Source organism: Mirounga leonina, unplaced genomic scaffold (assembly GCF_011800145.1).
Source record: "Mirounga leonina isolate KUSES-001 unplaced genomic scaffold, KU_Mleo_1.0 Mir_114, whole genome shotgun sequence".
Classification (NCBI taxonomy): domain Eukaryota; kingdom Metazoa; phylum Chordata; class Mammalia; order Carnivora; family Phocidae; genus Mirounga; species Mirounga leonina.
Genome location: NW_023270265.1, coordinates 15,045,984 through 15,060,995, shown reverse-complemented (window position 1 = coordinate 15,060,995; position 15,012 = coordinate 15,045,984). Strand labels below are relative to the sequence as shown.

The 15,012-nt window shown below is 43.8% G+C and overlaps 1 protein-coding gene across 1 annotated transcript in view; it reads left to right on the top strand.

The window, feature by feature from the left end:
- Positions 1-4,937, top strand: part of PARG (poly(ADP-ribose) glycohydrolase) — a 139,465-nt gene extending 134,528 nt beyond the window's left edge. Inside the window, exon 19 of the mRNA XM_035023874.1 lies at positions 4,340-4,937. The gene's annotated coding sequence lies outside the window, so the exon portion shown is untranslated. The remainder of the gene's footprint in view (positions 1-4,339) is intronic.
- The last annotated feature ends 10,075 nt before the right edge of the window (positions 4,938-15,012 follow it).

Genomic DNA, 15,012 nt, shown 5'->3' with positions numbered 1-15,012 from the left:
CTATTTCGTTTATTTCTGATTTCCTTCCTTCTACTGGTTTGGGGTTCTATTTGTTCTTTTTCTAGCTCCTTTAGGTGTAAGGTTGAGTTGTTTATTTGAGATTTTCCTTGCTTCTTGATGTAGGCCTGCATTGCTATAAATGTCCCTCTTAGAACAGCTTTTGTTGTATCCCAGAGATTTTGGACCATTGTATTTTCATTTTCATTTGTCTCCATGTATTTTTTTAAATTTCCTATTTGATTTCTTGGTTTACCCACTCATTGTTTAGTGGCATGTTATTTAACCTCCATGTATTTGTGTGCTTTCCAGATTTTTTCTTGTGGTTGATTTCTAGTTTCATAATGTTGTAGTTAGAAAATATGCATAGTATGACTTCAATCTTCTTGAATTTGTTGAGATTTATTTTGTGGCCTAACATATGATCTATTCTGTTCCATGAATGTTCCATATACATTTGAAAAGAATGTGTATTCTGCTGCTTTAGGATGGAATGTTCTGAATATATCTGATAGATCCATCTGCTCCAATGTGTCATTCAAAGTCACGTTTCCTTTCTGATTTTATTTGGGTGATCTATTTGTTGATGTAAGTGGGGTGCTAAAGTCCCCTACTATTATTGTATTACTACCAGCTACTTCCTTCATGTTTATTATTAGCTGCTTTGTGTATTTGGGTGCTCCCATGTTGGGTGCATAAATATTTCATTGCGTTATATTTTTGAGGTTCATTTATGCTGTAGCATACATAGTACTTATTTCCCTTTCATGGCTGAATAATATTCCATTGTATGTATATACCACATTTTGTTTATCTTTTCACCAGTTGGTGGGCATTTGGGTTGTTTCCACTATTTTGGCTATTGTGAATAATGCTGCTATGAACATTCACATTCAAGTCTTTGTAGGAACATTTTTTTTTCTGTTGGAGAATTTTTCTAACCAAGGAATTTCAATGTCAATGGTAACTCTGTAGTTAACATTTTGAGGAACAGCCAAACTGTTTTCCATCATGGCCACACTGTTTTACATTCCCATTTATCAGTGCATGGAAATTCCAGTTTTCCACATGCTCACCAACACTTGTTATTGACTTTTAAAAGAATTTTTTAAAAAAGATTTTATTTATTTATTTATTTATTTTAGAGAGAGAGAGAGTGCATGTGAGCGGGGGGAGGGGCAGAGACTGGGAGAGAGTATCTCAAACAGACTCTGCACTGAAAGCAGAGCCCTGCGTGGGGCTTGCTCTCACGACCCTGAGATCATGACCTGAGCCAAAATCAAGAGTCAGATGCTTAACTGACCAAGCCACCCAGGTGCCCCAATTTTCTTCTTATTATAGACATCTTAGTTTGTGTGACATCTTATCTCACCAGTGATGTTGAATATCTATTTAGGTGCTTACAGTTTGTTCATATATCTTCTTTGAAAAAATATTCAACATTCAAATCTTTTGCCCATTTTCAAATTTTTTTTATTATTGAGTTATAAGAGCTTTTTTTAAATATTTCAGGTATAAGTCTATCATTGGTTATATGACATACATATAAATATTTTCTTCCAGTCTGTAGGTCATCTTTTCCATTTCTTAATGGTGTTCTTTGAAGTGTAAAATTGTTTTTATTAAATTCAGTTTATCGGGTTTTTTTTTTCTTATCATTTATACTTTTGGTGTTGTACCTAAGAAATAATTGCTTAGCCCAAAATCACAAAGATTTACTCCTGTGCATTCTTCTAAGAGTTTTATCATTTACATTTAGGTCTGTGATCCATTTTGAGTTAATTTTGCATATGGTGTGAAGTAGGGGAGTCAATTTCATGTTGATATCCAGTTGTCCCAGCACCAATTACTGAAAAGGAAGGCAGAGTTTTAATTGGATTGAAAATCTTTGGTGGCTACCACACCTAAAAAGAGCCATCCAGAGACTGCATGGGTCTTTCAAGGCTTTCTTCATAATTCGGTTACAGCTTGCCTTTTCTGATTTAACAGTCCATAGTCCATTTGCACATGTTTCTTCAAATTCAAATCAGTCCACTTACTCTTCCCTAAATAACATCTTTCTCTATACTTTTGTTTGGGCCCAATAAGTACATTTGCTTTTTGCCTTTCAACATTTATCTCCCTTCTAAACCCAGAAACAAGAATTGGCTCTGCAAAACTTTCTCTAACCCTCCTGAACCTGATCCCATTACTTCGTTCCAAGTCTCTATAACGGGTATCATCTGAATACTTTTCAGTTCGGTAAAACCTTTCTCTCTTTCTCTCTTTCTCTCTATTCCCCGCCCCCCATTGTCACTAACACAAACAAACAAACAAAAACCTCTTCGATTTAATTCTGTATTTGTTTGATTGATCTCCCCTGCTGGAGAGAGACCTCTTTAGAGCAGGACTGTGTGCCTGATTGTTTCTCTTCCCAGATTTAGCACAGCATCTTTAGCAGGGAAAAAGTGATAGATAAATACTTATTGATTTACTATTACTAGTATCTCAAGGAACCAAATGGATGGGTAAATTTGCACTTATGTGAAATATTCATTCATCTGTACATGAAAACTGTGTCTGGAAAAACTACAAACTCAGTATCTGTAAACAGATTGTCTTCAGTGTATTTAGAAGCTGGATATGTAAAATCTATGCTGACGTCTTTTGTAAAGTGAAGTTTTTAAAGTAAAACAATCATTATTATATATGATTACATATACTTTACAAATTTTATATCATTTAACGATCACTGTTCAATAACTTCTTTTATCCATGGGTTCTTGTCTGTTGTTCTGCTGTTTTGGTGGATTTTCTGAAGGTTAGACAAACTGGCAGCAAACTTACAGGCTCTCAGGGACAGAATTCTGAGTGACAGTGCAGTGCACTCCAGGAAGACATCGGTAGTGAGCTATAGTCAACCGTAAGTCTGACCTGGATTTGAATCCCAGCTCTGCACATCCTGGCTGTGAGGCCCTAACAGCCATCTTCACTGAGCCTCAGGTTCCTCATTTGAAATAGGGGCTAATGACAGCTATCTTGCAGGGCTATGGAATGAATTAAAGGTGAACACTGTGAAGCATCCATTTAGTGACAGCATTTAGTGGGTGCTAGTACTAGAACCCCCCCTTTTCTTGCCAGTTCTATACATTGCAGCATGATTTCATTCTACCTACTAATGCTCTGCTTTTTACTTCTCACATACTTTACCCTCCAATTAACAGTCCCAATGGCCCAAGGACTTTTGCTACAATAAGTCACTTTCAGATGCTAGGACAAGTTTATCTCTAAAAGTGGGAGCTGTCTGAATTATCCATGCTAGATTTGACACACTATCTTATTCTACACACAGAGGACAGTTAAGAAATCAATAATCATTATAATAGAGAGTAGGACACATGTCTTCTGCCACTTTTAAAAGCCCCATGGCTTTCTCTGGCTCATCATTGAGAGGATCCAGCCAGTTGGAAGATGAAGGAAAGCCTGGGCCTGCATAGGGATGGTAATCACATCCAGAGCCAGGATCCTGGGCAATGATTCAACATCAATTGATCTGGCTCATTGATTGACCATCCTTATCAGAACACCAGACTTTGAGTCCTGAGCTAGAACTAAGTTTCAGATGAAGTGAGGCAAGCTATATATTTTAGCTTTTCATGAGATTGTTTAAAAGATTAAACAGCTGCTACTTTGCCTCTAAGAATAATTAATTTCCAGTCCCTTGGCACCATGTTTCAGTTTAATACCATTTAGAGGAATTGATAATTGCCTTGCCTTTATTGCCTTCAGAAAAAAAAAGTACTTAGATGGAAATTTTCTTTTGTTTCCCTTCAAATTCATGGGCACTCATTCTCTCTGAGCAAACCTGGAGGGCACTAGTCTGTTCTGATTTTTTTCCCCCTGAAAATATATTGTCACTGTGAACAAGGTCATCAGTACCTCTAATGTGCTTTGAACACTCTGCCACTGATTAACATCAGTACAGTGCCTGGAGAATGTTCTCCCTCCTTACTTGATTTCCATCCTTAGGAAACAAAAAGAAAAACCCATAAATTCCTTCATATGGTGGATAAGTATATTCAAAATCAGATTCCAGCCTATGTTTCCAATTTGGCTTCATCTCTCTTAATAGGTTACCTTTTCATCCTACCCCTTCTTTTCATTGGAATTTCCTTCCTCTCTTTTCAAACCAGTAAGTTCCTATTCATCTTTGCAGATCCAGCCCCAAAGTGACTTTCTTGGGGAAGCTTTCTCTAAACTCTCAGGCAGAGTCAGCCCTTCTCCTCCCAACTGCATGGTACCCACAGCCCCTCACCATACAGAGCAGTGTTTCTAAAATTTTGGCGTTCCTATTAAAATGCAGATTCTGATTCTGGAGCCAAAGACTGTGCGTTTCTAACAATCCCCCAGGTGACACCGATGCTGCGGATCCATGGCAACACTTTGGTAAGAATATAGAATTCCCAGCACAGGGTTTTGTTCTTATTTGTGTGTATCTGTCTCCTCTTTCTGCTTTAGCAGGACAGTGACTGACTGTTTCATCTCTGAGTGCCCAGCACTGACTGAACACTAAGCCAACAGCAAAACCCTGAATATTTGTTGAATGATGATAACTCCTCCCCTGTCACACTTGCTAACATCAGCTTCCCCTCCTCCACCTTTATAACCATTACATAGACTTTTATTCTGCTGTATTTTTTTTTCTTCTTTATTGCAGGTGTTTCATTTTTGGTGTTTTTATTTTTAAGGCAGACATGGATATTGATTGCTTTTTAACTCAGGAAAGATACTTAAAGAAAAGATACAAACCACGTGGTCCTGCAGCTTTTATTAAGATAAAGGAGCTGTCAGCTTCTCTTGCTGAGTGTCTTGAAGATTCCAGCGCTCAATCTCACTCCGTATGCTTCATGTCTTTTGTGAATGTGGCTCAGAGCCAATGAAGGTGGGCTTGGATTTCATCCTCATTAGGTTCCAGTTAACTAATGAGTATCCTAGTTTTACATGTACTCTGAGGTTGGTGGAAGAAGGATAAAGTTTGTGAAGGATGAGTGGTCCCCGTGCATCCCATCCCAGGATAGTCTGGGGTTCGCTTTGCAGGCTGAGCACTCAGGAGTGAAAAGGTTCTCATTTTTTCAACCAGGTCACCTCCCTAAGCCATTCTCTTTTTCTTTTTCTCACTGGCTTGTCTTTTTTTTTTTTTTTTTACATGTACACTTTTGTAGTCTGATAGGTACAATGGGTTGTAACAAGCAAAACTAAATTATATAATAAAGTGATACAATGTATACATGGAATTGACTTGCAGTGAGCATTTGAGATGATACAGTTCTGTACCACTTTAAAATATTAATCAGCCATAGGATGTCCCACCTGGAAAGAAACTTGCAGAGATCATCTGGTCTAACCCTATCTTCAGATAGGGAAATTGAGCCCAGAAAAACCAGGCAGAGAGAGCATGTAAGCCAGGACCAGAAAGAGGACCCCTGAACCTGATAGGAAGGGCCAGCCACCTGCAATACATTCCTGTGTCTGGGAGACTCTGGGGCCCCTTTTGGCCTCTGCAAGCTAATTTTTCTTTCTTTCTCTTTCTTTCTTTCTTTCTTTCTTTCTTTCTTTCTTTCTTTCTTTCTTTCTTTCTTTCTTTCTTTCTTTCTCTCTCTCTCTCTCTCTCTCTCTCTCTCTTTCTTTCTTTTCTTTTTAGGTTCCAGGTGCATTACTATTTACTCAAGATTTCTGTTGTTCTTCCTCTTGACTCATATTATACCAGCTTTAACCCTAGCTTTAACTTTTCTCATCTCTGGCTTCCAGCCCTGCACTTGCCATCAGACATGACTTAGGCTGGGTCACAATGTCCTGTTTAATTATCTGTTTCTACGGCATAGACTGTAAGCCTCTTGAGGGCAAAGATCATGTCATGCTCACTGTCCCCAGCACAGTATCTGGCACACACTGCAGTCTCAGGAAAGTGAGAATTTACTTGTCAGGAAAAGGAGAGCCTTAATGCATTCAGTTGGCACTCACATTTTGCATGCAGACCTCTTTGATACTCACTGACTAATGTCTGGCTGCAGGCTTAGCTCAGCTTTTGAAGGATATTATTATGCTCTGACCCAGAGACTAGTTTATTAAACTCTGTTTTCCCTTTTCGGGTCTCTTTCATTATGACTCATGTTACCCTGAAAATTGGTGTTAGTGTTCAGAAGCAGCTACAATATTCTCAGAAACAGCGAAGAACACTATAATTCATCAAAGCAAAAGCCATTGAATGTCTGCCACCCATTTGCAACAGAAGTGTTCAGATCTTTTCAAAAATATTTATTTATTTATTTATTTATTTATTTATTTATTTATTTATTTGAGAGAGAGAGAGAGAGAGTGTGTGTGTGTGCGTGCGTGAGCACCTGAAGGAACATGAGGGGGTGGGGCAGGGGCGAGAGGCAGAGGGAGAGAGAGAGAGGGAGAGAATCCCAAGCTGACTCCCCGCTGAGCGTGGAGCCCAATGCAGGACTCCATCTCATGACCCTGAGATTGCAACCTGAGCTGAAACCAAAAGTCGGACACTTAACCAACTGTGACACCCAGGTGCCTCCAGAAGTGTTCAGATTGTAATGACTAAAGTAGTATCTTACCAGACTGTTTATCCCACTCCCTAGGCCCACCAAATATGTCCCATTGGGTTGTTTCATCACACAATTTACAGGAAACTCAAGCCCTTCTTAAGAGAGATGTAGCTTTCTTACAGCGCAGGCAGCGTCTTCTCACATCAGGGGCCTGGATTGGATTTTCCGGGATACTCCCTGAGGAAGCCCATCAGGTGGGGCACGCGGGGCTGCCTCCCGGGCGCTCATTTCAACAAATGGTCGGCGGCTTCCTGCCCCCACCTCTAAACAGTTGCCAGTCCAGGTCAGGGCGAGGGCGGGGCGGGGTGGGGGGTGCGGCTCGGCCCTGGCAGCTGCGCGATCTGAGGCGGGTGAGCCGAGCGGCCGCAGTAATTGCGGTTCGCAGGCCCAGAGCCTCATTGGAAGGGCGTTCTCGCCTGCGGCCCTTGGCAGGGGTGAAGCGCGCACGCGGAAGAGCCTGACGCACGAAAGCGGGGAAAGGTCTTTTCAGCCCCGACGTTGGGTCACCGCGGGGGTGCAAAGCTCCGGAGGCCCGAGCGCACTGCGGGGCGTCACCACCAGGGGGGGCCCGAGGCCGGCCCCAGGGAGCGCCCCCGCGGCCGCGCGGGGTTCCCACCCACGTTCCCGCGGCTCTGCTCGCGTGCTGTGTCCCTGGATCGCGTCCGTGTACTCACACGTGGGGGAAGGATGTCTGGCCCCAGCCTGCCTTTGCAGCCTCCCCTCCTTTCTCTACCTCTTCCCAAGCCGGCGCTCCAGGAAAGGACCCCGCATCCCTTAAACAGCCAGGCAAGGTCGCCTCCCTGGGGGCTTTCCTTCCTGCTGCTTCTGCCCGCGTTCACCCAGTACACAGCCTGTAAAAATCTTACTCATGGTTCAGGGCTCCAGCCCAAAGGCCCTCTTACTTCCCCACCCCTGCCCACCCTACCCTATAAGGGCTTCCCTGAGCTCCCAGTTCCACCAACTGATACCGCCTAGCCCACCGGAAGCCAGCACGCAGGCGGCGTCCAAGAGCTCGTCTGGGACAACAGTGGTTCACCAGCGGGATGCCTGCCACGCATAGTCCACACCTGGGGTGGCAAGAAAGGAGGACGCTGCTGCTGGTGGTGATGAGCTATTTGGGAGCCCAGGTGCTGGCCACCTGCTCTCCACCCGCCGCTGGACTCCCAAGCAGAGGGCTGCCACAGGCCTCCTCGGAGGAACGCTTCACTTGCTGAAGACGGCACAGAGGAGCAGAAACCCACCAGACTCGGACGTGCAGCTGCCTGTGAGGACACTGTGGCAGGTGCCTGCGCCTGGAGGGACAGCGAGGCCTGGATGGTTGTTTCCTTCATTCCAATGCCTGGCTGTGACCTCCCCTGGGGTCTTGCTCTGGGAGGTGGGAAGCCTCAGCTGCTGCAGGGGACGGGGCTGCAGAGGGTTGGAGGCTGAACTTGCATCTGTACCCTCCTGCTCCAGACAGAACCCAGAGTCACTGCAGTCTCCATGTCTGCGCCCCCTGGCCTGGCACAGACTATAAAGCACCAGCTGGAGACAGAGACTTGATGCAGAGGCTTGGCAGCAGGGGTTCCATCTTCCAGGGATGAAGCCTGGCCTGTCCTCAGGAGGTTGGGGGCCAAGGCCCCGAGCCGGGGGTGGGGGGGGGCAGTGGAAACCTGTGGGAGGCAGCTATGACTGTGGGGAACTAGTCAAAGTGCTTCTGGGGCCTTCCTGTGGAGCTGACCACTCCAGTCGTGGGCACAGACTAATGTTATATCACAGCTTTATCAAAGAAGGCCTTTCTCCACTCTGGAGCACATGCAGATTACTTTTAATATGCTTTATGTTTTGGAACAACTTGTTTTTCTTTATATGGTAAAAGTTCCCCTTTTAGTTCTTTTTTGGGGTGATGAAATGTTCTAAAATTGATTGTGGTGATGCTTTGTTCAACTCTTGGAATATACTAAAAATCATTTTAAATTGGTGAATTGTGTGGTATATGGGTTATAGCTCAATCAAGCTCAGCCCAGAAATAAAGCCACACAAATATGCCCAGCTGAGTTTTGACAAAGGTGTAGAAGTAATTCAGTAGAGGAAGTGAGATAGGGAAACTGAAGGGACCCCATGAAGCCCTGCTTTTGCTCCTTTTCCTGCCTCTACTCTTGCTAGGACCTGCACCCTCGCCTTACACCTGCCTTATAGCACAGATAGTATATGTCCTCCTTGTCAAGGTCAAGGAGTTAATGATTTCTTTGGAGTCCTCTAGCACAATAGATAATACTAAAGGGGTGGCTGGGCAAGGTTGTCATGTCCGGACCACCAACTCTAGACACCTTGGTGCCAAGACCCCCGGCTCCAGGCATAAGTGACTTATGGAGGACACCTGAGCACTTGTCCTGGTTTTGACCAGTTCCTGCATGCTTGAGAGGACACATACACCAAACCACCATCCTCAATAAACATCCCAGACCCCAAGCAAAGATGAGACTCTCTCTTCTTCCCTTTCTGAGTCTCCCAGACACTTGGTCTATTATACTCTATCACTGATGCTATTCAATAAACTCTGCTCTCACTCTCTCGGGTTGTGTTTGATTTCTACCCTGTGCAAAGCTAAGGACTCTCTTGACTGGTCCTGTGGGAACCCCTCTGGGTCCTCAGACCTGGCCAGCCTATATCAGAAGGATTGCCTTTTCAACATATTGTGCTGGAGCAATTGTAAAACAAACAAACAAACAAAAAGGAATCTCAACCTATCTCACACCTTACACAAAAATTAACTCAAAATAGATGATGAGCTTAAATATAAATGTAAAAATAGAAAACTTTTTTGGGAAAAAAAGAGAAAATCTTTAGGACCTAGGGCTAGGCAAAAAAATTCTTAGACTGGAAGCCAAAAATATGAACCATAAAATTAAAAATAAAAAAATCTGGACTCCACCAGAATTGAAAACTTTTGTTCAGTGTAAGATCCTCTTAAGAGGATGAAAAGACAAGCTGTAGACTGTGGGAAATATTTGCAAATCATAGGGCTGACCAATGACTAGTATCTAGACTATAAAAAGAACTCTCAAAGCTCAACAGTAAAAAAAAAAAAAAAGCATCCAATTAGAAAAGGGGATAAAAGACAAAATTCACTGAAGAAGATATACAGATGGCAAATAAGCACTGAAAAGATGTTCATTAGCCATCAGGGAAATGCACAGTAAAGACATAATATCATTATACAGCCATTGGAAAGGCTAAAATAAAAAAAAAATAGTGACCTCATCAAATGTAGTTATGGGCAACATGAGGGATTCTCCTGTGATGGCAATGTATTGTATCTTGACTATATCATTGTCAGTATCCTGGTTGTGATATTGTACTATAGGTTTGCAAGATGTTACCACTGGAAGAAACTGGATAAAGAGTACAGAGGATCTCTCTGCATTATTTCTTACAACTACAAGTGAATCTGCAAGTATCTCAAAATAAGAAGTTTAAAAATGTCCCCTATCCATAACTCTGAATTTAATAAATTTGCTTTAAGATAACCATGTGCATAGATTAAGCTTAATTTGAACATATCTTGAAATTAAAAGATGATAGACTGGTTCTGAGCTATTGGGACCTGAATTAATGAAGCTTTCTTTCATGCATAGGTCACCACCCACCAAGCACTAAAAGGAGAGAGTTTGGAGAAGTGGAAGGTTGGACTCCTTTGGGCAGAGGCTTGTCCAGAGAAGTCCTCAACAGCCTGGTGCCTCATGGGTTGTGCCCTCTCTAGGGGAGGGTGTGAAGCATGTGACAGACAGACTGGCTCATGGAAAGAGCCAGGATTAAGAGGGAGGAGGCCAGGCCTCTGCCCCTGGCCATGTTCTGTGATCCTGGGCAAATATCAAAACCTCAGTGGGTTCTCAGCTGCTGGCTCTGTTAAATGGGGATTGAGACTAGAGCTGGAAGTCTCAGAGTTCTACTCTGATATTTCTTCATTGATACACAGAGCATCACTCTGCCTCCACCTATGTGGTTGTTTATAAGTGAACTCTGCAAATGTCAGTTTCTTTGTCTTTTAAATATGAGATTAATTGAGATGACATCTAACCCAGCTGTCTGGTGGGAGCAGTGATCACTGTGGTAACAAAGCAAACAGTGTGAGGTCTGGCCAGAGTCCACAGAGAATGGCTCATGTTGAAATTAAAAAAAAAAAATGGCACTGTAGGAAGCACCAAAAAAAATTATATTATTATATACTTGCAGTCATTAAAGTCAGGTTTATAAATATTTAATCACATGGGTAATGCTTAAGTTATACTAAGTAAGTGAGGTATGATCTCAACTGTATGTGTAAAAGGTACATTTTAAAAAGTGAGGATAAAATCTGCCCAGAAGCTAACAATATTTGCCTCTTGCTGATGACCTGTCCCCTTTGATAGCTTTCTTCAAAATAATAATATAATGAGATGGGAGAGGAAAAGAACAAAAAAAAATGTACTCAAACTGTAAGCAGACTTTAGTGGGGAGCTAATAGAGAGGGTAAAATGGGGCCATCCCTACCCTGCCTGAGGATAAGAAGGAGCCCTCCCCAGGAGAAGATGGAATTGAGGGAAAACCATGGAGTTCTGAGTGGTTCTCAAATCAAGGAATTGGGGCCATCAACAATAGCATTATATTCATTTTCTCAGGCCACCGTAACAAAGTGTCACAGAACAGAGAGCTTAAACAACAGAAATTTATTTATTTTCTCACAGTTTTGGAAGTCGGAAATCCAAGATCAAGTTGTCATCAGGGTTGGTTTCTTCTGAGGCTTCTTTCCTTGGCTTGCAGATAGCTGTCTTCTTCCTCTGTTCTCACATGATGTTCCCTGTGTGTGTGTAGATGTCTGTGTCCAAATTTTCTCTTCTTACACAGACACCAGTCATATTGGATTAGAGCCCACCCTAAAGACCTCATTTTAATTTAATTACCTCCTTAGCGACCTTATCTCCAAATAAGATTACATTATGAGGTACTGGGGGTTAGAACACCAAAGTATGAATTTGGGGGGGGATACAATTCAAGTTATGACAAGCATAAATTACCATATGACTAAAGCATCTGTAAACAAAGTTAAAAGACAAGTGACAGAGGAAGAGAAATAAATATTTGCAGCATTTAAAACCTACAAAGAATTCTTATTCAGAATATATACACAGAGCTTATGTGAATCAATAAAAAATGTAAACAATCCAACAGAAAAATGGACAAAGAACATGAATAGGAAATTCACAGGAAAGGAATACAAAATTATCAACATATAAGAAGATTTTCAACTTCCCTTATCAGTTTTATGCAAACTAAAAGTGACGTTTTTTCATCTATCAGATTGGCACAAATTAAAAACACTGATAATAACAAGTCTTGGCAAGGATGTAAGGAAGTAGGAACTCTCAAATGCTAATGGGAAACATAAATAGGCATGGTGTTACTGAAGACAGAACCTGTTACAATGTAAAACATGCATATATTTTAGCCCAATATTAAACTTCTAGGAATCAAAGTTACCAAAGAAGTTGCACATATGCTAAAGGATATATGTAGGAGGATTTTATTTCTGTAAATGTCAAAAATAATGTAAATGTTGGGGTGCCTAGGTGGCTCAGTCAGTTAAGCATCTGACTCTTGATTTCAGCTCAGGTCATGATCTCAAGGTCATGATCTCAGGGTCGTGAGATGGAGCCCCACGTAGGGCTCCTTGCTCAGCGGGGAGTCTGCTTCTCTCCTCCCTCTCCCTCTGCTCCTCCCTTCCACTCATGCTCTCTCTCTCTAAAATGAATAAATAAATCTTAAAATATATATATAAATGTTCATTCAATGGGTGAGAAGTTAAATACAATCATTATACACTCTTACAATGAATACATTATACGCACTAAAATGAATTAGGTGGTCCTACACATCCTGAGATTAAAACAAAGATCTTTAAGACAAGGGGGGAAAAAAGTAAATTGCAGAACTATATTCTCATGGATCCATTTAATGTTTTTGTAAATGTGTATTTGTATAGTAGTCGTAGTACACAGACAATTTTGTAAAAATGTTTACCAAACTGTGGCCATGTCTCAAAGCTTCTCAGTCTTCTGAGAATGGCAGCTATCCTCATGGGAGCCTTGATTGCCCCAAATGTTTGCTTTAATCAATGTAATTAGCAGAACATCAATTAAGCTGGAAGACCTGGCAGCCCTGCAGTCTTCCACAGTAGTGCCTTCTGTTCTTGGCTACCCTGTGCATCCCCTTTGGTGACTCAGCTTCCCTCCATAGTGTGGTTCTCTCTCCCTTCAAGGCTCTTTATTTTCCTCTCATGAACTCTAAAGACCACTGTGGGCAAATGGGAGACTCTGGAGATCTTTGATTTGCTTGGGTTTTGTTCCTGCCTGTGGCTCCGCATCACACTCTATCTTTCTTAAGCGGCTCATTGGTGGATCCAACTTGTAAACTTTTGTTATTCTCCCCAACCTGCATCTCCTTCTGTTTCCCAGTTTACTGAGACGTCCCATCCCCACCCCCTGCAACACCTCACCAAAGCCAGAAATCTGTGAGTTATCATTGCCCCCACCACTCACACTTCATTAACTACTAAGCTCTGCAGAGCTGATTCCTAAATGTTTCTCACATCTGTATCCTTTTCCTTACTGGTGTCCCATGGCCTGCTGGAGAGTCCAAACCCTTTGACATATGGCATACAAAGACCATCCCAGCTGGGTGCTGCCAAGTGTTGGCTGGGATATAAGGACTTAAAAGTCCTCTTGCACTGTTAATGAGAATCTACAATTGAACAACAATGTGACACTGCTGAGTTGTTTGTTTTTTTTTAAAGATTTTAAAATTTATTTGACAGAGAGAGACACAGCGAGAGAGGGAACACAAGCAGGGGGAGTGGAAGAGGGAGAAGCAGGCTTCCAGCTGAGCAGGGAGCCCAATGTGGGACTCGATCCCAGGACCCTGAGATCATGACCTGAGCTGAAGGCAGATGCTTAACAACTGAGCCACCCAGGCGGCCTACACTGCTGAGTTCTTAAGTATACACATACCCATGACTGAACAATTCAACTTCTGGTTATCTATTACAGAGGAATTTTCACACAGGTTCATAGGGGAATATGTAGGAAGATGTTCATTGCAGCATTGTTTGTGGCAAACAGGGAGGTGAAGCCAGTGTAGGTCTTCATCACTGGGACAATGGAAGGGTAAAATGTGTATCAGGCTTTGTGATAAGCACTTTATATGCATTATCTCGTCTTTTCTTCAAACAACCCTAAGACAATGATACTTAAAAAAAAAAAGATTTTATTTATTTGACAGAGAGAGAGGGAACACAAGCAGGGGGAGTGGGAGAGGTAGAAGCAGGCTTCCCGCGGAGCAGGGAGCCCGATGCTGGGCTCCATGCGGGGCTCGATTCCAGGACTCTGGGATCATGACTTGAGCCAAAGGCAGATGCTTAACGACTGAGCCACCCAGGCGCCCCGACAATGATACTTTTAGTAGCATGCAGTTTTACAGGAAATAAAACGGAAACTATCCTCCCATGCACACAAATGGCTGGTTATTTTCTGGTACATTTTCCTTAGTGTTCGTTCGAGGACACTGGGATCCAGGGGCTCAGCAGCATAGCAGGTGTCCCAGCCATACGGAGTTGTCCCACCCTGAGGTGTTTGGGATCTTTACTCTTCCCGAGCCGGGGAGGCTTCAGGCGGGCCTGGGCCGTCAGCACCCCGGACAGCGCCGGCGGGTGAAGGGGCGGGGCATACACAGAGACGTCACGACGCGCGGAGTCTCCCGGGCGCGCGCTCTCGAGCGGCGGGCGCTGCCGCGTCACGTGATCCAGGTAACTGGCTGGGCAAGTCGCGCACCCACTGCGCCCAGCCCGTGACGCGGCTTCCAGGACTGCGCTGCTGCGCGGACCCGCCGGCCCGGTGAGCGCGGCGGCCCCGCCACTCCGGGTCCATGCACCTCCTCTTCTCCTGCCGTCTCGGATGCGGCCCCTCTGCTCTCGGGTCCTGGGGAGCCGCTACCCGGGGTCCTGAATGGGGCCCCGTCGGGGGAGGTGGGGGTGGGGGGTGAGCGTGACCTTGGCTCCGCCCTTATTTGGCCGCGGCCTCTGCAAGGACCCTCAGCCCTTCGCGCATGTTCGACCCTTTGAATGCAGTGTTTTGCGTGAAGGAGAGCCTTGTGAACGGTGGGGTTTCAGGCTTCAGCGTGGGTTCTCCAGCCCGAAGACTACAGACTGACCACGCTGCCTTTTGTGGCCTTGGGGGAGGGGGGTGTGGGCTGCTTCTCCTCACCCTCTTAAGGGGCCGGCCTGCGGAAGGCAGCGGAGCTGGGGATGGGGAGGGTCCGGCGTTACGTACCTGGCGGGACACACAGGCAGTTTTCCAAGTCTCAGGACCTCTTGGGGGCGGGGCCTCGTAGACAGCTTTAACGA